Source organism: Delphinapterus leucas, chromosome 15 (genome assembly GCF_059928025.1).
Source record: "Delphinapterus leucas isolate spDelLeu-1000000601 "Yukka" chromosome 15, BTC_Dleu_Yukka2, whole genome shotgun sequence".
NCBI lineage: Eukaryota > Metazoa > Chordata > Mammalia > Artiodactyla > Monodontidae > Delphinapterus > Delphinapterus leucas.
Window position 1 is genome coordinate 4,480,510 of NC_143143.1, and position 22,487 is coordinate 4,502,996.

Below are 22,487 nucleotides of genomic sequence, written 5' to 3' on the forward strand. Positions count from 1 at the left end.
CCTCCCCACCATGTACATGGATGGAGAAAGACACACCATGATAATACTAATCAAAAGGAAGCAGGAGTGGAGTGGCTATATTATTTTCAGACATAGCAGAATTCAAAGTAAGAAAAGTTATCAAGGATAAAGAAAGTCATTCATAATGATAAAGGGGTCAAATCTCCAAGAAGAGGTAACAATCCTTAACACGTATGCACCTAAAAACAAAGTGTCAAATACATCGGCAAAAAGTGATAGAACTACGAGGAGAAACAGATGGAATCCAATGTTGGAGACTTCAACACAGCTCTGTCACAAACAGCAGGCAGAAAATCAGTAAAGACACAAAGACAAACCTCATTTTACTGTGCTTCGCAGATACTGCCTTTTTTTTTTTTTTAATACAAGTTGAAGGTTTGTGGCAACCCTGCATCGAGCAAGTCTACTACCATCATTTTTCTAACAGCATCACTTTTTAAATTAAGTTATGTGCATTTTTTTAGGCATAATGTTATTGCACACTTAACAGACTACAGTACAGTGTAAACATAATGTTTTTTTGTTTTTTTTGCGGTACTCGGGCCTCTCACTGTTGTGGCCTCTCCTGTTGCAGAGCACAGGCTCCGGACACGCAGGCTTAGCGGCCATGGCTCACGGGCCCAGCCGCTCCGCAACATGTGGGATCTTCCCGGACCGGGGCACGAACCCGTGTCCCCTGCATCGGCAGGCAGACTCTCAACCACTGCGCCACCAGGGAAGCCCTGTAAACATAATTTTTATAGGCACTGGAAAACAGAAAAATTTGTGTGACCCATTTCATTATGATATTCGCTTTACTAGGATGGTCTGGAACCAAACCCACAATATCTCTGAGGTTTGCCTGTAGTTGAACTTAACAACACCATCAGTCAATTGGCTCTAATTGACATCTATAGACTGCTTCATCCAACAAAAGCACAATACACATTCTTCTCAAATTCACGTGGAATATTCACCAAGATGGACCACATTCTGGGCCATAAAACACACCTTAATAAATTTAAAAGAACAGAAATCATACAATGTCTAACCTCTCAGACCACAATGGAATTAAACTATAAATCAGTAACAGAAAGATAGCTGAAAAACTCTAAAATACAAGAAGATTAAACAACACATTTCTAAGTAACACATGGGTGAAAGAAGAAATCTCAAAAGAAATTTTAAAATATTTTGAACTAAATGAAAATTAAAACACAATTTATTGTGTGACGCAGCAAAATCAATACTAAATTTATAGCATTGAGTGCATGTATTTAGAAAAAAGAAAGATCTAAAATCAGTCATCTGGGCTTCCCTGGTGGCGCAGTGGTTGGGAGTCCGCCTGCCGATGCAAGGGACACGGGTTCGTGCCCCGGTCCGGGAGGATCCCACATGCCGTGGAGCGGCTGGGCCCGTGAGCCATGGCCACTAAGCCTGCGTGTCCGGAGCCTGTGCTCTGCGGCGGGAGAGGCCACAACAGTGAGAGGCCCGTAAGATTCCACCTTAGGAAACTATATGAAGAACAAATTAAATCAAAAGTAAGCAGAAAAAAAGAAATAATAGAAGCTGGAGTAGAATCAAAATGAAATTTCAAAAGAAACTGAAAATAGGAAATCAATGGAGAAAAATCAATGAAACCAAAAGCCGATTCTTTGAAAAGATCAATAAAATTAATAAACCTCTAGCTAGACTAAGAAAAAGAGAAAACACAAATTACTAATATCAGAAATGAAAGTGGGGATATAACTACAGATCCCATTGACATTAAAATAATAAATATAATGAGTAACTCTCTGCCCACAAATTTGACAATGATGAAGTGGACCAATCTGTTCAAAGTCACAATCTACCCAACTCACACAAGAACAAATACACAATCTAAATAAGTCTGTATTTTTAAATTGAGTCAATAATTAATAACCTTCCAAAACAAAAAGAACCAAGCCTAGATGGGTTCACTCATAAATTCTACCAAACAGTTATGAAAGAAATTATACTAAATATCTACAATCTCTTTCAGAAAATAGAAACAGGGAATAGTTCCTACCTCTTTGTCTCAAGACAAAGACATTACAAGATAAGAAAACCACAGACAAATATCTCTCATGAATATAGATGCAAAAATCCTTCACAAAATATAAAAAGAAATACACACCACAACGGGAGAGGCCACAACAGTGAGAGGCCCACGTACCGCAAAAAAAAAAAAAAAGAATCCGTTTGCCAACGTAGGGGACACAGGTTCAAACCCTGGTCCGGGAAGATCCCACATGCCGCGGAGCAACTAAGCCTGCGCACCACAACTACTAAGCCTGTGCTCTAGAGCCCATGTGCCACAACTACTGGAGCCCATGCACGATAACTACTGAAGCCCACGCGCCCTAGAGCCCACACACTGCAACTACTGAGCCCATGCGCCTCAACTACAGAAGCCTGTGCACTCTAGGGCCAGTGTGCCACAACTACTGAGCCTGCATGCTGCAACTACTGAAGCCTGTGCACCTACAGCCCATGCTCCGCAACAAGAGAAGCCACCGCAGTGAGCAGCCCATGCACCACAACAAAGAGTAGCCCCTGCTAGCCGCACCTAGAGAAAGCCCACACACAGCAATGAAGACCCAACACAGCCAAAATAAATAAATAAACTCTCAGTAAATCAGGAACAAAGAGGAACTTCCTCAACTTGATAAAGAAATCTACAAAAGCCTACAGATAACATCATACATAATGGTGAGAAACTAGCAGCTTTCCCACTAATATAAGGAACAAGGCAAGGATGTCCCCTTTCACCACTCCTTTTCAACACTGTACTGGAAGTCCTAGCTAACGCAACAAGACAAGAAAAGGAAACAAAAGGTATACTGATTAGGAAGGAAGAAATAAAACTGTCTTTGTTGTCAGATGACAAAATCGTCTATGTAGAAAATCTGAAAGAATCAACAAAAAAGTCCTGAAACTACTAAGCGATTATAGCAATTTTGCAGGGCACAAGGTTAATATATAAAACTCAATCATTTTTCTATATAACATCAATGAACAAGTGGAATTTGAAATTAAAAACAGTATCATTTACATTCACTCACCCCCCAAATGAAATACTTATGTATAAATCTAACAAAATACATACAAGATGTATATGAGGAAAACTGTAAAACTCTGGTGAAAGAAATAGCGGAACTAAATAAATGGAGAGATATTACATGTTTGTGGACAGGAAGACTCAATGTTACCATGATGTCAGTTCTTCCAAACCTGATCTACATATTCAATGAAATCTCAAAATCCCAGTCAATTATTTTGTGGATATCAACAAACTGGTTCTAAACTTTTAAAAAGGCAAATGACCCAGAACAGCCAAACAATATTGAAAGAGAGGAACAAGGTTGGAGGACGGACACTACCTGACTTAAAGCCTTACTGTAAAGCTACAGTAATCAAGACAGTGAAAGAACAGACAAATAAATCAATGAAACAAACTGGAGATCCAAGAAATAGACCCACATACATGTAGTCAACTGATCTTTGACAAAGGAACAAAGACAATACAATGGAGCAAAGACAGTCTTTTCAAAAAATGGTGCTGGAATAACTGGACATCCACATGCAAAAAAAATAATCTAAACACAGACTTTACACCCATCACAAAAGTTAACTAAAAATGGATCACAAACTTAACTAAAATACAAAAGTCCTAGAAGATAACACAGGAGAAAATCTGATGATTTTCAGTTTAGCAATCACTTTTTAGACACAGCACAAAGGGCATGATCCATGAAAGAAATAACTGATAAGCTGTACTCCATTAAAATGAAAAATTTCCACTCTGTCAAAGACACTGTCAAGAGTGGAAAGACAAGCCTCAAACTGGGAGAAAATATCTGCAACAGACACATCTGATAAAGGACTATTATCCAAAATATACAAAGAACTCTTAAAACTCAACAATAAGAAAACAAACAACCCAAGACTTTAAGGGACTGCTTACCAAAGAAGATATACAGATGACAAACAATAAGCATATGAAAAGATGCTCCACATCACATGTCATTAGGGAACTGCAAATTACACCAATGAGATTCCACTATACACCTGTTAGAATGCCCAAGATCCAGAACACTGACACCACCAAATGCTGGTGAGGATGTGGAGCAACAGGAATTCTCATTCATTGCTGGTGGGAATGCCACATGGCACAGCTACTTCGGGAGATAGTTTGATGGTTTCTTACAAAGATAAACATGCTGTCACCGTACAACCCAGCAATCATGCTCCCTGGTATTCACCCAATGAAGTTAAAAACTTATGTCCACACAAAAACCTGCACACAGATGCTTATGGTAGCCTTACTCTCAACTTCCCAAATTTGGAAGCGACCAAGATGTTCTTCAGTAGGTGAATGGATAAACTGTGGTACATCTAGACAATGGAATACTATTCAGCACTAAAACAAAATGAGCTATCAAGCCATGAAAAGAAGCGAAGAAATCTTAAATGAATATTACTGGGTCAAAAAAAGCCAATCTGAAAAAGCTACATACTGTATGATTCCAACTATACGACATTCTGGAAAAGGCAAAACAATGGAGACAATGAAGTGGTTGGTGGGGGGAGGGGAGGCAGGGAGGGAAGAGAGGGATGAACAGGGTGGCGCACAGAGGAGTTTTAAATGCAGTGAAACTACCCTGTATGATACTATAATGGTGAATACATGTGACACATTCATCAAAACCCACAGAATGTACAACACCAAGAGTGAACCCTAATGTAAACTATAGATTTTGGGTGACAATGATCTGTCAGCGTAGGTTCATCCACTTTAATAAGCGTACCGTCTGGTGGGGATTGTTGATAATGGGGAAGGCTGTAGGTGTCTGGGGGCAGGTGGTATATGGGAAATCTCTGTACCTTCAGCCCAGCTTTGCTGTAAACCTAATACTGCTCAAACAAACACGAATTCTTACAAAACCAACAATAACAAAAATACTCCACCTTGCATGATCCAAGATAGCATTCAGAGAAGGGAAAGGAGACCCCAATTCTCCTGGATGGCCCTGCTCTGTATTCAGGTAGGGTGATTATCCAGTCAGAGCAGAGTTTGGTTCCCAAGCCTACCATTTGCTTATTCAGCCACAAACACGTGATGAGCACCTACCAGGAGCAAGGCACAGGGTGAGGAACGGAAAATATGAAGATGAACACGGCATGAACATGGACTTTGAAGGGCTAATGGCCTGTCAGCGCAGACACAAACAGCTAATTTCCACGCAATGGACAAAGTGCAGTGACAGGGACAGCAGGGGCATTGTGGAGCACAGAGGGGAAGGGCAGTTAATCCAGAGGGGGACAAAGAAAGAGGAGAAGGGCTTCCTGGAAGAGATCTCCCCCAAGTTAGCTCCTGAGAGATGAACTGGAGACTCAGGAAAGGAAGTGGAGCAGGGCTCCCAGGTCAGCCCGCAGGACAGAGACGTGAGTGAGATGCACAGGTGGGTGGTAACCGGATGTGTTCAGGAAGTTATGTCAGGTTTGGGGTCACTGGAGACCACTGTTACATGTTTACTCTTTAAATGTCACCTTCTCTAAACTGTGAACTCCATCAAAAAGGGACCAGGTCTCTACATCGTTTTGAGCAGAGTCTGTGGCACACAGTTCAGTACCTCACACACTAATCAATCACTGTTGAATAAAATGTAGAATATGAGAATTTTTTTAAATATTTAATAAAACAAAGAGAAATAGGAAGCGGTTCTGTTCTCAACGGCCTTAATTTCATGATAAGAACTCAGCCTTTCCCCTCTGGAGGGCCAGAAGCTATTCAAGTGGTTTCCATACTGAATGGCATCATCTGAATAGCATTTCAGATTACTCAGGAGGACAGACTTAACCTCGGGGAGAAAGAAGCAAAAAACTGTTCCAACAGTGCAGGGGAGAGAAGATGAAGCTCTGATAAGGGGAGAAAGAATTAAGCAGAAAACACAGGTTTAAGAAATGATGACATCTTAAAGGCGGTAGAGCCTAGATGCTACCCAGGATGAGGTGAGGGGTGGGAAGGATGGGATGAATCCCATTTTGGTGGCTTTTTATCTATTTCCACTTTTCCATCTTAATATATGAACACCCTAAAAAAAAGCCATGAAATCCACTGGAAAATGAAATAGGGAATAGAGAAAAGAAATACTTCACCTGGGATTTGTTCATTTTCTGTTGTGCTTGGAAGACTGTCAAAACCTGGGAAGGCGTTCCTGGAAGAGGAGGAGAGAAACAGGATGATGAGAGCTCCTCAACGCTCTTCCTAAAAACTTCCACACACCAGCTGGGTAACCTTTCATCCTGGAGAAGGAGAGGAAGGTTAACACCTGCCCCTTCGTGACTCCTTAAACCCACAATGTTCCCTACTCCTTTACCTATTTATGTTCCCCTCTCACTAACACAGAAGTATTTAAAGCAGAATTATTAAGCATAGGATAGCATCTCAAAATATGAACTATGATGCCTTCATTAAAACATAGAGCAGGGGGAAAAACCCTAAAGGCTATTTTGCGTAACTGTTTTTCTACCAAGATGTTAACCCCCTGAGTCCGAGAATCCTCATAAAGTTTTGAAAAAAGGGACAGGTGCCTTAAACTTGTTTTTTTAAAAAGAAAAACTGTTTCTTCTAACTTGCTTTTTCTCAAAAGGATTTCTTTTAATATTTATCTTTTTTTCTTTTTTTTTTTTTTTTAATGGCTGCACCGGGTCTTAATTGCAGCACAGGGGATCTTTAGTTGAAGCATGTGGACTTCTTAGTTGCAGCATGCATGCGGGATCTAGTTCCCTGACCAGGGATCGAACCCGGGCCCCTGCATTGGAAGCATGGAGTCTTACCCACTGGACCACCAGGGACATCCTCAAAAGGATTTTTTAAAGAGGAAATGTGTTTCCGTGCGATCGTGTGGACAGCACATGCCAGGACTTCTATGTGCCTCTTACTGATTCTTCACAAGTCATTTCCCCTTTCAGGCTTTTTCCCTTCTGTCAAATGAAAAAAAAAAAAAAAAGATAATCCTGGCAAACCGTCTGGGAACTACTACTCTTGACTCTAAGAACACGAACGACAGAAAAGCGCTGCCCAGCTTCTGGAAAGAACTGGTGGAGGATGAAGGGAGGGGAGGTTGCCATTGGGGGTGGGGTTAACGATAAAAGCTTCCCAGCTGCGGAATCCCCCAGCATCCCACCACTCCCGCCACACGTCTCACTGAGTCCCAGCTCCCTTCTCTCGTCCAAAGTGACTCGCAGCTGATGGTGGTGAAATCACTCAAGCCTCCGCCCTCCGGGCGATATACGCTCCTTTTCTGGGTTTCCTCCGCTTCCCTTCTGAAGCTCCGATGGGTCTTGGGTCAGAGGCTAGAGGGAGCGGGAGTTCTTCCCTGTGAGATTCCCGTTCCTGGAGTCCCCCTCCTTCCGGCTCAGTAGAGATGCTCTGTTCCAGTAGAGCCTAGGGGACAAATTCACTTCAGCGGGAACCTTCATCCGGGTGCCATATCTGCCTCTCTGAGAACACGCAGCTCCAGAGACCTCAGGCCGCACTTCTACGACCGCAGAGGAGGCTGAGGACAAAGGCGGGCCGGCCGCGGCTTAAGTGCCCTCGACCCCTGGACGACACAGCTGCGGGGCGTCTCCGTCGCGTCCGGAGGCTGCTCCGGACCGCGCTGGGCCAGACGGATACCAGCCTAAGGGAACTAAGGAAACCCGGGATGCACACCGCCGCCGCAAGCCTCGGGCACACACGCTTCGGTTACGTATTCGGGCCCGAGGAACGCGCGCCACGCCGCGCCGAGAAGCATCACGGGGCTAGTCTTACCTCCCCGGGCTGCGGGGCCCGATGGGGTCTGTCGCTCAGTCCTCTGGGCCGCGTTCGGGCCGCCTCGGCGATTACGAGGATGGAGACCCCGCAGCCAGCGCGGCCTCTCCCACAAACGCGGCCCTTCCCGCGCGTTCGCTCGGGACCCCCAGTCTCCCTCCATTCAGTGTGGACGCGGCCCAGGCGGCGCTGCCTCTGCCTCCGCCCCGCGCCCCTCTTCGCAGCCTCGGGAGGCCCGCGCTGAACAGGAGGCCGACCTCCAGGGCCCACCGCCCGCCCCACGCGCGGCCGCGCCCAGACAGGCCCGAGACCACCAGGGAGCCCCGCCGAGGACCGACGCGCGCCTGCGCACAGAGCCCGACGCCGATGTAGGTCCTCGGCGAGCTCCGCCCACTGTGGGGCGGGGCCTGCGCGGGGCCCTTCCCTCTCCACCCCCAACCCCCCACACATCGCCCCAACTCCCACAACCCAGTCGCTCCCCACGTCATCCCCACCTCTCCTAGTCCGACCTCACCTGCCCCTCCCCCTACACGCCCCCGCCCCTACATCACCCCCACAGCACCCCAGCCCCTACCGCTCTGCATCACTATCACCCCCACCTGGAGATGACGGGCCTCCTCGCAGCCGCCAGCTAGAGAGAGATTTAAGAACACAGATGAAAAAGTTAACCAAATTAGCCCAGCCAAGCAATTTTTTTTTCTTTTTTCTTTTTTGGCATTGCTGCCGGGCTTGTGGGATGTTAGGTCCCCTACCAGGGATGGAACCCGCCCCGCCGCAGTGAGAGCTTGGAGTCCTTACCACTGGACCGCCAGGGAATTCCCCAAGCAATTTTTTTTTAATGTGAAAGAAAAAGAAGTGACGGGGGTGCAAAATTTAAGATTCAATACACGAAAATTGAAGGTAAGTCAAAATGCACACAAGTGAAGTGGGGTGGGGGAAAGTATCCACACATTCTCCCAGAGATGACTGTGCTGAACCGTTAGGCGCGCATCTTTCTGACATTTTTACCATAAGGAAAAAATTCAAAAGGATCATGAGCTAGAGAACAGGCCTAGGAGAAAGGGTATTTAGCACTTTACCAAATGGTTTTAAAGGGGCCTTTGTGATTGGTGGGAAGTATTCAATATACTATGTTAGCTCAACCAGTGACTGCACTCAAATACAATTAGTGTTAAATTCCTAGTTCACACATTAGAATAAATGAGTTTTACCTGGATTCAACATTTTTAAATTCAAAAGAAAATTCTTAAAGCATAGTGAATTTTAGAAATATATAATCAATAGGGAAAACATATGACAACAGAGAAACCATTAAACTAAAAACTGTTTTTATTTTAGAAAGTTACACATTTCAGTTCCAGATTAAAAACTGGAACTAAGTTTAAAGAAAAACTAAGAAAAGGTCTTTATAACACATATAAGAAACAAAGACTTTATAATTTTAATGTATTAGCAGCTTTTATAAATCATTGAGAAGATCAACATTATTGTCACTTCTTTAAGGTATGAAAAGGGAATTAAAAGACAGGATGTATCAATAAGTGAACAATAAATATATTTAAAAGTCTCCTGATAAATAAAAAACATCAAAATTTAAGATATTTTTTGAAAATAAAATTTGAAAAGAATAAAATAATAGGAATATCCAGGACTACCCTGGTGGCGCAGTGGTTAAGAATCCGCCTGTCAATGCAGGCGACATGGGTTTTATCCCTGATCCGGGAATATCCCACATGCTGCGGAACAACTAAGCCCGTGAGCCACAATTACTGAGCCCGTGAGCCACAACTATGGAAGCCCACGTGCCTAGAGCCCGTGCTCCGCAACAAGAGAATCCAATGCAATGAGAAGCCCACACACTGCAACGAAGAGTAGCCCCCGCTTGATGCAACTAGAGAAAGCCCGCACGCAGCAACGAAGACCTAACACAACCAAAAATAAATAAATAAATAAATAAAAGAACAGAACTTAAGGCCTGTTGGGTTGAGCTACTCAGAATCTGAGGTCAGTGATTTGTCACGGCAAAGCCTAAGACACTGTACCAAGCTCTTCCCACGTGTACCTCACAGCAACCCTATCATGTAGATGTGCTGCCCTATATATGTGGGGAAACTGAGGCTTTTAGAAGTTCAGTCACCTGCAGAGGTCATAAAACTGTGACCATTTCCCTCAAATCCAACTCTTAAGCATAACGCCAGATTCGTACCACTAACAAAAGTACCGGTTCCACCATGCCGCCAGACAAACTTATGGGAGCTCCATCCAAGGGGCCACATCTCTCTTTGACCATGAGGAAGGACAGACATCCAGAATAAAGAGGCCAACTGAGTCAGAAGAAGAAACATGAGCCCGTATTCTCATGATGTCTTCTTCCCTCCTCTTACACCTAAAAAGTGAGAACAGAAGTGGGTAAGGACACAGCTGCATCTCTTCACTTTCCGTCCTTCACCTTTAAGGAGGAGAGGGAAGAAAGCACTCATTCCCCGAGGAAATCCACCTGGACCCTCCCAGAGCTCCCTCTCTGCCCTCCTCCTTGGGGACTAGAGCATCCCGATAATGCTCTTTCTCCATATTTACTGAATAAGCTGGATTTCAGCCCAAAGGTTCTGTATCTGTGAGGGACACTGACCCTATTTTTAGGAAAGTCTCGAGGAGCATAGAAAGGGCAGAAATTCAGAGCCACAAGAAAAGCAACCTTGTCCCAGGGCACTTGGTTAAGTTAGGGGGAAAACATTCAACTTTGTTTTGAAAGGAAAGGCATGCACGTGAAGTCCTGGGTAAATTCAGACGCCCAGGCTGGATTCGAACCCCAGAGACCAGGATCTTCCATCACCCCAGGTTGGAGTCCCACTGATGTCCAAGGTCAAGGATCAGAGGCAGAGGTGAGCTCCTCCAGACTTGACTTGGACCCACAGGGGCACTGGGAGGGGTCAAGGCCTCGGCCCGGTTAGGGAGACCCTGCTTGCGGGTCCCCCACCTCTGTGCTCCGTGAGCAGGCCAAGGAGAGGACATCAGCCTGGGCCCGGGAGCAAAAGAGGTCGGGAAAACTGCCGGGACCTGAGGGGAGGCATGCTGGGAGTCACCCCCGTGGTCCTGCCGCTCCCTCCAGAGAGCTGAGCCACCCGCTGGCCTCCGGGCTCCACCGCGGGCTGACTGATGAGGGCCTGGGGAAAGGAAGCAAGATGGCGGCCGGGGAGAAGGCGGGAAGAACTTCAGAGACTCAGCCAATCCAGAGGGAGAATCGCGTGGACAGCCTGCCTCAGCCAATCCTAGGAGACCAGAATGGCTCTTGGAAACTCTGCCTCAGCCAATCCTGAGGGAGCAGAAATGAGTGCGGAGAGCCTTCCTTAGCCAATCCCGAGGGAGCGGTCCTGGAGAACCTGACTCCGCCAGTCTTGAGGGAGCAGTGCAGCGACGGGCCTGCCTCAGCCAACCCCGAGGGTGCATAGGGCATACTGGGCAAGCTCTTCAACCAATGAGAGAACGTTGCTCATCCCTCCAAGGTCTCTTTGTAAAAACCACTTTAGGCTGCATACGTTTTTTCTGGGGTTGCAGGAACTGGTTTTTCACTCAGACACGAGCTTGTCTTAGGAAATATAAGTTCTCGGTAATTAATGTTTAACAGTAATGTCGTCTGAGCCAAGAAAGACTACCTACTTGGTTCTTTCTCTCCCACAAACCTGTATTCCTGGGAAAATCTCCCAGGATTCTCCAAAGGATTTAAACCATCGCAAAATGAGAATTATAGGGAATTTGGGGAAATTGTCATGCAAGCATCCTTATTTAACACCTGAAATTGGCTGTGCTGTCAATAGGATTATTTTTCTTTTACTGTATTTTTTAAGATAAAAATTCACTTTTTAAAGAAGGTACAAAAAACGGATTTCAGGACAAGTAAGAAACAAATTTTACTTTTATTTGCAAGTCATTTGATTCCTATACTATTTTGCTTTCTATGTAGGTGGTAATATTGACTGCTTACTAAGAAATAAATTCCTTTCTTAAAACTTTCCTCTGAGCCTCCGTGTTTGTAACAACAGTAAGAAACAACACAGGTTTTTTTGTTTGTTTGTGGTACGCGGGCCTCTCACTGTTGTAGCCTCTCCCGTTGCAAAGCACAGGCTCCGGACGCGCAGGCTCAGCGGCCATGGCTCACGGGTCCAGCCGCTCCGCGGCATGTGGGATCTTCCTGCACCGGATCACGAACCCGTGTCCCCTGCATCGGCAGGCGGACTCTCAACCACTGCGCCACCAGGGAAGCCCAAGAAACAACACGTTTTCAGCCCTCACTACTAACGAGCCAAGAGCCATTCTAAAAGTTTCTACTCATTTGATTCTAATGACAAAGCTGGGAGGTAGCCATTGTGTTGAGGCAACAGAGGCACAATTTTATTGAGGTAGAAGTGACATACAGTGAATTGAACTCGTAAAGAAGTATACAATATCATAAGTTTGGGTGCATGTATATATCTGTAAAACCATCACATCAAGATAATGAACAGATCAGACTCCAAAAAGTTTCCTCATGCTCCTTTATAATCTCCCACCTCTTACTTCTCCCTGCCCCCCCAACCCCCGCCAATTCCCAGACAATCACTGCCTGATCTTTCTGTCGCTGTAGATGATTTTGCATTTTCGATAATTTTTTAATTTTATCTAAACGGAATCATACGCCTTTTTGAATGGCCTCTTGAAGGCAACATAATTATTTTGAGGTTCATCAATGTTATTGAGTGTATCAATATTGTATTCCTTTTAATTGTCAAGTTGTATTCCACTGCATGAACAAACCATTCCTTGTTTACCCATCCACCTGTTACTGGACATTTCATCCACCTGTTTCAGTTCATTCATCTTATGTAAATACCTAGGAGTTGAAGAGCTGAGTCATATGGTAGATGTATAGTTAACACTTTAAAAACTGCCAAACAGATCGTTTTACATTCCCACCAGTGATGTATGAGAGTTTAAGTAGCTCCACATGCTTGCCAGCATTGGCTCTGGTTAGTTTATTTAGTTATAGCCATTTTCATAGGTGGGTAGTAGTATTCTATCATGGTTTAAATTTGTATTTTCCTAATGACTGATAATGCTGAGCTTCCTTTCACACGCCTAACTGCCATCCATATAGCTACTTTAGTGAATTGTCCAAATCTTTTGCCCATTAAAAAAAAAAATGGGGTCCTTTGTTTTCTTATTATAGAAATTTTAGAGATTTTTTTTTAAGTTGAAATGCATAATTTAATTATTAGAAATAATCAGTAAATCTTTATATCCACTAATGGAATAAAATACAAATTACATAGTCAGCACAATTCAGTGCTTACAAGCTATGAGGAGAATGCAAAACAATAAAGAACAGCTGCTCAGTTAATCAAACATTTCCATTTTTATTAACTGGAGAACTATATGGCAATCATTTAAATTGAAAAGAACTGTGTTTAGTGGCTAATACATTTAACCATTCCGGATACTTTCTTCAGTGAAATATTTATTTTCATCCTGTTATCAGATTATTTTTATTGTTGAGAACTTTTAAAAATTGAAGTATAGTTAATTAACAATTTTATATATTTCTGGATACAACCCCTGTATCAGATATGTGACTTGTAAATATTTTCTCCCAATTTTATCATTCTCTTAACAATGTCTTTCAAAGTTCTTGATTTTAATAAAGTCCAATATATCATTTATTTTCTTTTATGAATCTTGTAACTAAAAAAACTTTGTCTAACATTTCTAAATGTTCAGAAAATTTTCTCCTATGTTTTATCAGAAGCTTCACAGTTTTAGGTTTTACATTAGGTCTCTGATCTAATTTGAGCTGATTTTGGTACCTTGAGAGAGGGGTGGATAAAAATACAGTTTAATCCAGTGTTCCAATAGGAATTGAGAAGAATAGAATGATGGAAAGGCAATATTATAAGGTACGGTCTAAGAACTTTACAGATTTATGAAATATGTTCATACATCAATTCAGAAAATAAAATAGGTTCTGTGCCAGACAAAATTTAAAAATACACACCTTCCCATTAGACTGCTGTCTTCTTTTATTAATAGGAGTTTTTGGAGTATTTTAGACATTGCAAATGTTTTCCCCCTCTGATACCTGTTTATTGAGTTTATCTCTGGAGTCCTTCATAGTACAAATTTACAAACCTTGAAGTAATCAAATTCATCAATTTTTTGCCTCATGGCTATGTATTAGAGTTTTGTTCAGTCCTTTCCTACCCTGAGATCACAAAGATATCACCTACATTTTGTTCTGATAATATTATGGTTTTACTTTTACATTCAGTTCTTTAATGTATCTGGCATCCACTTCTTTATACAAGGTTAAATAGTGATCCAATATTATCAGCCAGTTGCCCTAACAACATCTGCCAAACAGTCTGTGCTTTCCGCCTATTGGTAGGGTAAGTTACCCCCTCTTTACGCTTCTTCTTCCACAGAAATTTATCAAGGCCTTCAAAAAGCTCAACTGACCATATGTGCGTGGGTTTATCTCTGGGCTTTCTATCCTGTTCCATTGATCTATCTTTCTGTTTTTGGGCCAGTACCATACTGTCTTGATTACTGTAGCTTTCTAGCATAGTCTGAAGTCAGGGAGCCTGATTCCTCCAGCTCTGTTTTTCGTTCTCAAGATTGCTTTGGCTATTGGGGGTCTTCTGTGTTTCCATACAAATTGTGAAATTTTTTGTTCTAGTTCTGTGAAAAATGCCAGTGGTAGTTTGATAGGGATTGCATTGAATCTGTAGATTGCTTTGGGTAGTAGAGTCATTTTCACAACGTTGATTCTTCCAATCCAAGAACATGGTATATCTCTCCATCTATTTGTATCACCTTTAATTTCTTTCATCAGTGTCTTATAATTTTCTGCATACAGGTCTTTTGTATCCTTAGGTAGGTTTATTCCTAGATATTTTATTCTTTTTGTTGCAGTGGTAAATGGGAGTGTTTTCTTGATTTCACTTTCAGATTTTTCATCATTAGTGTATAGGAATGCCAGAGATTTCTGTGCATTAATTTTGTATCCTGATAAACCCACGCACATATGGTCACCTTATCTTTGATAAAGGAGGCAGGAATGTACAGTGGAGAAAGGACAGCCTCTTCAATAAGTGGTGCTGGGAAAACTGGACAGGTACATGTAAAAGTATGAGATTAGATCACTCCCTAACACCATACACAAAAATAAGCTCAAAATGGATTAAAGACCTAAATTTAAGGCCAGAAACTATCAAACTCTTAGAGGAAAACATAGGCAGACACTCTATGACATACATCACAGCAAGATCCTTTTTGACCCACCTCCTAGAGAAATGGAAATAAAAATAAACAAATGGGACCGAATGAAACTTAAAAGCTTTTGCACAGCAAAGGAAACCATAAACAAGACCAAAAGACAACCCTCAGAATGGGAGAAAATATTTGCAAATGAAGCAACTGACAAAGGATTGATTTCCAAAATTTACAAGCAGCTCATGCAGCTCAATAACAAAAAAACAAACAACCCAATCCAAAAATGGGCAGAAGACCTAAATAGACATTTCTCCAAAGGAGATATACAGACTGCCAACAAACACATGAAAGAATGCTCAACATCATTAATCATTAGAGAAATGCAAATCAAAACTACAATGAGATATCATCTCACACCAGTCAGAATGGCCATCATCAAAAAATCTAGAAACAATAAATGCTGGAGAGGGTGTGGAGAAAAGGGAACACTCTCGCACTGCTGGTGGGAATGTGAATTGGCACAGCCACTATGGAGAACAGTATGGAGGTTCCTTAAAAAACTACAAATAGAACTACCATATGACCCAGCAATCCCACTACTGGGCATATACCCCGAGAAAACCATAATTCAAAAAGAGTCACGTACCAAAATGTTCATTGCAGCTCTATTTACAATAGCCCAGAGATGGAAACAACCTAAGTGTCCATCATCGGATGAATGGATAAAGAAGATGTGACACATATATACAATGGAATATTACTCAGCCATAAAAAGAAACGAAATTGAGCTATTTGTAATGTGGTGGATGGACCCAGAGTCTGTCATACAGAGTGAAGTAAGTCAGAAATAGAAAGACAAATACCGTATGCTAACACATATATATGGAATTTAAGGGGAAAAAAAATGTCATGAAGAACCTAGGGGTAAGGCAGGAATAAAGACACAGACCTGCTAGAGAATGGACTTGAGGACACGGGGAGGGGGAAGGGTAAGCTGTGACAAAGAGAGAGAGTGGCATGGACATATATATACACTACCAAATGTAAAATAGATAGCTAGTGGGAAGCAGCCGCATAGCACAGAGAGATCAGCTCGGTGCTTTGTGACCACCTAGAGGGGTGGGATAGGGAGGGTGGGAGGGAGGGAGACGCAAGAGGGAAGAGATATGGGAACATATGTATATGTATAACTGATTCACTTTGTTATAAAGCAGAAACTAACTGAGGGCTTCCCTGGTGGCGCAGTGGTTGAGAGTCCGCCTGCCGATGCAGGGGACACAGGTTTGTGCCCCGGGCCGGGAAGATCCCACATGCCGCGGAGCAGCTAGGCCCGTGAGCCATGGCCGCTGAGCCTGCGCGTCGAGCCTGTGCTCCGAGGCCCCAACAGTGAGAGGCCTGCCTACTGCAAAAAAAAAAAAAAAAAAAAAAAAGCTCAACTGAAACTTTTATTAAAATTGCATTGAATTTGGGGAGAATTGACATCATTCCTTCCAAGCGCATGGAATACCATTTACTAGGATTGCATTAGGATTGCTGGGTTGCAATTACAAATGCAATTGCAGAGAAACACTGCTGATATCTTCAGGTTGATCTTGTATGAACACTTCTATAAGTTCTAGTATTTTAGCAATGGATTCTTATGTTTTTCTAGATCATGTTATCCGAGAAGAATGACATTTTTATTTCTTCCACTTAAATTCTTGCGCCACCTCTGCCCTTGCACGGAAACTCCAGCACTATGTTAAACAGTAGCAGGATGGTGGATACGCTTGTCTCCAGTTCTAAATGAAATCCGTCTAATGTTTTCCCAACAAGTGTAAAGTTTGTACAGGTTTTTGTTATATACCCCTTACAAGGCTAAGGAAGTTTCCCTCTATTTCTAATTTGTTGAACTTGATCTAATGTCCTTTTTGTATCAGTTGTAATATATGAAGTTGATGACTAATATATACAGTTTAAATAGTTATATATAACTATAAAATATAATTAGTATATATTATTCATAGTAACATGTATAATATATAGGCACACTATGTGTGTGTATGTATACATATATTATATATGGTGAAATATATAATTTTGTATAGTTATATATACACAGAACCTGATGACTAATATGTACAGTTTAACAACATTCAAAAATATTGTTTTAGAGACATAACTATGTAGTATAACTCTAAAAACAAACACAGGAATGATGAACAGCAAATTAAGGATAATAATCACTTCCATAGAGGAAAGGAAGAGAATGAAACTAGAGAGGGAAATGTAGATGAGTTCTTCTGCACCTGTAGTGCTTGTTTCTAACAAAATAAAAATGCTGATGCAATATAGGAAAACATTAAGTCTGGATATAGACGAAAGATTCACGGTTATTCATTATAGTATATTCTCTACACCAGTTATTTTTACATTTTTAGTTAAAACAATTGCATTCTGTTTTACCCATCAGGTTACTAAAGGTCACGAGGTTTGCTAATACGTACTGTTGGCAACGGTGTGGGAAGACAGGAGCGAGTGTGCTGCTGACGAGAGCGTACACTGTTATAGTTACTTGGGCAAAACTCAGCACGAACGTACCCTCTGACGCAGCAATCCCACCCCTAGGAATTTATCCTACCAATCACATTAGCAAGTGTGGGCAGAGGACATACATGCCTTCCAGCATCGGTTGTGGTAGCAAAAGACAGGAAGCATCCCAGGTGTCCATTAAAGGGGATCTGAGTGAAAAACAAACAAACAAACAAACATTCATACAATGCAACTATGTAGCATTAAAATGAAGAGGTAAATCTCATTGTGCTAGTATGGAACTAGCTTCAGGAAATATGGTTAAGAGGATAAAAGCATTGTGTTTAGTAACCCACCATTCGTTTAAGAAGAAGGGAGGGATATATATGTATTTGAATATGAACATAGTTTCTCTGATTCACACGAGAGGTTAATAACAGCAGGTGCCTTTCAGGAAGGGAATGGTGAGCAGGTGGGGCTCTGAAATAGCTATGAGGAAAAGAATAACATTTTTTGCCACTCCTAACTAAAGCCTTTTAACATGTTTGAATTTTTATGATATGCATGTATTAATTTTTCAAAAATATAAAATCATTTGTATTAATGGTCTTTTAATGTCCATGTCATCCTTTTATCCTGCCTTTATTAGTAGCAGTTTCTAAAAAGGTAGTCTGTCTTTGCTTCCTTTGGGCTGGGGAAGTTATGGGGCTTTGAAGATTAAGATGGGCTGAGAGGCTCACCAACTCAGTAAAGAATTGTCACTAGCTGGAGACCACCCCAAACCGGGTGTCTCTAGGTCTACATGTCACCCATTCAATGATTCATTCATTCAGGCATGTTTATTGTACAAATTGTTTTTACTAAGAGGCACTGCACTGGTCAGTGGGGAGAGGTCCAAACAAACTCTGTCCTTGCCTTTTTGGATCACATGATCCTTCTCTTGAAGGAGACAGTCATTAAACCAATAACACGGATAATAATGTAATTTGTGATAAGAACTGTGAAAGATAGAGCCCATGCAGTGCTATAAGAGTGTAGAACAGGGACATCTAACATAGATTAGGGGAGCAGAGAAGACATGTCCAAGGAACAGATGTTTAAACAGAAACCTGAAGGATTTAGGACCCTTTCTGCTGCAAGTACAGAAATCCAACTCGAATGAGCTTACATCAAAAAAGGAAAACTGTTGTCTTTAATAAAAGTCCAGGACGGGTCTTGCTAGCTTCAGACACAGTCAGACCTTTGGGCCCAAACAGTCACATCAGGGTTGTGTCTGTTTCTGTCACTTGGCCATGTTTGCCACTTTCCCTTGTGTTATAGGCTGAATTGTGTCTCCCCCAAAAGATATGTTAAAGTCTTAACATCTTGTATCTCAGAATGTGACCTTACTTGGAAATAAGGTCGTTGCAGGTATAATTAGTTAAGATAAGGTCATAGTGGAGTAGGGTGTGTCTTTAGTCCAGTGTAACTGGTGTCCTTATAAGAAGAGGAGACACACAAGGAGAAAGATGCCAAGTGAAGATAGCCACATGACCACGAAGCAGAGTTTGCAGTGATGCATCTGTAGAGCCAAGGAACATCAAGAATTGACAGTACACACTAGAAGCTAGAAGAGACAAGGAAGAATTCTCCATGACAGGTTTCAGAAGGAGCATGGCCCTGTCCACACCTTGATTTTGGACTTCTAACCTTTGAACTGTGTGACAAAAAATTTCTGTTGTTTTAAGCCACCCAGTGTGTGGTGCTTTGTTACACAGCTCTAGCTAACTAATATACTTTGCCTTTGTTCTCGGGAGGCTGTCTGTAAAGCCAAAGTCAGCCATGGAATCTGCATGCTTTTCTCATTCTTAGTCCCCACAATCTTAGGTAAGGGACAGCCTATCCTCACAGTGTTCTCTTTGCCCCCGTAGATTTTGTTATCAGTTCTCATGGGACTGCTTGAGTCTATGAGGATTTGTTGTTGGTCATAGTTAAATGAGATTTGAACCTAAGAAGCAGTGTTGGGAAGACAAAGTGCAATTTGGAAGTCAAGTTCCAGGTTTGTATAACCAGATCAAATGCCTTCCTATCTTGGAGAAATAATTCAAGTCACACAAATTGACAAGCAACAGGGAAGCCTTCCTGTCCCAGAAAATCCTTAAACCCTCTGGTCCAAATGATGGGCTCCAGACCTTGCCAAGGGCAAGGTCCTGCCTGGTCAGAACTAGAGTGGGAAAAATCAAATCTTTACTTCTCTTAGTTGTAAACCTGTTAGTTCACTGGGCATTTCATCCAAAATGTGTACCATTTTCTTCCTTGTTACACTGGCATCAAGGCAGATGTAGGTCTTAGGTGATAATTTTCTCCTTCAGATCACTGGGATGCAATTCAGTCCCATGGAGAAAAGTGTCAAAAGAATGTTGACTAACTTGTGACCCTGGGCAAATTTTCCTCATCCATTTTGGTTTGTGGATGGGAAATTCTTATGCCTACACCCTGTTTATCAGTGCCCACACCCACTAGGATGGCTATAATTTTTTTAAAAAGGAAAATAATAAGTGCTGGTGAGTATGTGGAGAAATTGGAACCCGCATACACTGCTGGTGGGAATGTAAAATGGTGCAGCTGTGTTGGAATATAGTTTGGTGATTCTTCAACAAATTAAACGGAATTACCGTATGCCCCAGCAATTCCACTCCTAGACTTATACCCAAAAGATCCGAAACAGGGACTCAAACAAATACCTGTACACGAATGTCCACAGCAGCACCATTCACAACAGTCAAAAGGTGGAAACAGTCTGTATCCATGGATGAATGGGTAACTAAAATGTGGTCTATACACACAATGGACTATCACTCAGCCTCAAAAAGGGAGAGAGTACTGATACATGCTCCAGTGTGGATGAGCTTTGCGAACACTGTGCAAAGTGACATGACTAAGTGGCTGTGGTCACATATTGTGTGATTCCGTTTATGTGAATTATCCAGAATAGGCTAATGTACTGAGAGAGAGTAGATTCGTGGTTGCCAGGCGTTGGGAGGGGGAATCAGGAGAGACAGCTTAACGGGTGTGGGGTTTCCTTTCCAGGTGTTGAAGATGTTTTGGAACTAGATAGAGGAAGTGGTGGTACACACCGCACACTTCAAAATGGTTAACGTCATATAAATTTCATCTCAATTTCAAAATAGAAGAAAAAAGAAGAAAGAAACTGCGTGTGATTCTACTGCAAGGGTCTAGAACATTAGGAAGTGTGCCTGGATGAAGTAGTTAATATTGTCCTGTGGGAGAACAGATGTGTTCTGACCTCTCTAAGGTTCCTTAGTTCTCCTATGACACCTCCCAGAAGAGACAGTCCAAGTTTCTCAGATACACAAACAGATCCAGAACCTTCTGTGGATGGAAATTGCAGTGTTTGCAGGTTTTAGGCACGGAGCTTCATCCATGGTCTGGGCAGGGCTGACACATTTCAACATTGGGGACAACCAGGTAGCCTCACCCCACAAATTCTGGGGTCCACAAGTGGCCTCCTGTGGGGTTCCACATGGATGGCAGGGGGTAAGGTTATGGTAAGTGGGCACACATACCCATTCTCACTCTGTTTAGTGTGTCTTCCTGTACTACTGAGGCTGGAAAGCTAAATACTGCATTTCCCAGACTCCCTTGCCGCTAGGGTTCTAGATTCAAATTAGACTTGGCCGGTTCGATGCCCTTGTGTGTGACTTGCCAGGTGGAGGAAAGGAGGGTGTATCTTCCTGTTGCTTCCAGCACTGTGCTGGCAAGCACACTCAAGGTGGAAGCAAGACTCTGGCTCCTCCCTGATCCAATTTGTGCCCAAAGAGACTTCACTTAATGGCCCTGAGATGCCCCATGTTGTCTGTTCCCAGACAAAGTTTGTTGTTTATTTATTTATTTATTTATTTTTGCGGTACGTGGGCCTCTCACTGTTGTGACCTCTCCCGTTGCAGAGCACAGGCTCCGGACGCACAGGCTCAGTGGCCATGGCTCACGGGCGCAGCTGCTCCGAGGCATGGGGGATCTTCCCGGACCGGGGCACGAACCCGTGTCCCCTGCATCGGCAAGCGGACTCCCAACCACTGCGCCACCAGAGAAGCCCCGCAAAGTTCGTTTTTACATGCTGAACTGCATTTCACCACAGCTCTGCTCTTCCATGACCAACCATTCAGTCATGTTTTCTACTCTATCAGTTTCCCCCTGTTTCACAGAGACCTACTTCCTGAAGCTGCCCATCCACTTGCTCAAATTGGACTGATGTATAGCTGTTGGTCTGGGCAACTATTTCTCCCAGACTAGCTCCACTGTTTCCTACATTCCAAATTGTTCTCTTTCTTGGTTGATTCTTTACATTTCTGACATGCTTCCTAACATGGATTTAAGGGAAGGTAAAATTTATGAATTCTTGCATATCTAAAAATATCATTATTTGTCCTCATAACTAGAATAGCTTGGCTGGATATAAAATTCCAGATGGAAAATTACTTTTTCCTTAGGAAAAAAATTCCACCTAGTAGCATTGAGCACTCCAGCACCCAAATTGTGGTCCCTATATATCATTTCCCTCTAAAGGAATCAGGGCTTTTGGAGAACTGGCTGATTACAGGTTTGGGGTAGGAAATTGTCAAGGTAAGCCTGGGACATCTTGTCATACCGGGAAGTAAGGAAGCTATCAAAGATCATTAGTGTTGAGTAAAAAGCCATAGGAGCCACCTTCAGGAGGCTCCAATTAGCTATAGATGGAACAGTTTGGACATTAATAAGAATAGTAACTGCAATGGGTTAAAATGATCCTCAAAAAATCAACTCTTTGAAACCTGTGGAGGATGCTAGAGAACCAAGTTTTTGAAAACTGATAAAGAAAAAGTATCAACTCAGAAACAGAGTAGAATGGTGGTTG

The 22,487-nt window shown here is 42.5% G+C and overlaps 1 protein-coding gene and 1 long non-coding RNA gene across 2 annotated transcripts in view; one reads left to right on the forward strand and one right to left on the reverse strand.

Annotated features, from left to right (window-relative positions):
- Positions 1–8,512, reverse strand: part of LOC111181885 (uncharacterized) — a 15,885-nt gene extending 7,373 nt beyond the window's left edge. The window contains exon 1 of the long non-coding RNA XR_016387733.1: positions 6,184–8,512. This is a non-coding gene — a long non-coding RNA (uncharacterized LOC111181885). The remainder of the gene's footprint in view (positions 1–6,183) is intronic.
- The window catches only part of ZNF12 (zinc finger protein 12), a 208,181-nt gene extending 189,737 nt beyond the window's left edge, over positions 1–18,444 (forward strand). Inside the window, exon 16 of the transcript XR_016387726.1 lies at positions 6,749–18,444. The gene's annotated coding sequence lies outside the window, so the exon portion shown is untranslated. The remainder of the gene's footprint in view (positions 1–6,748) is intronic.
- Positions 18,445–22,487: the final 4,043 nt, after the last annotated feature.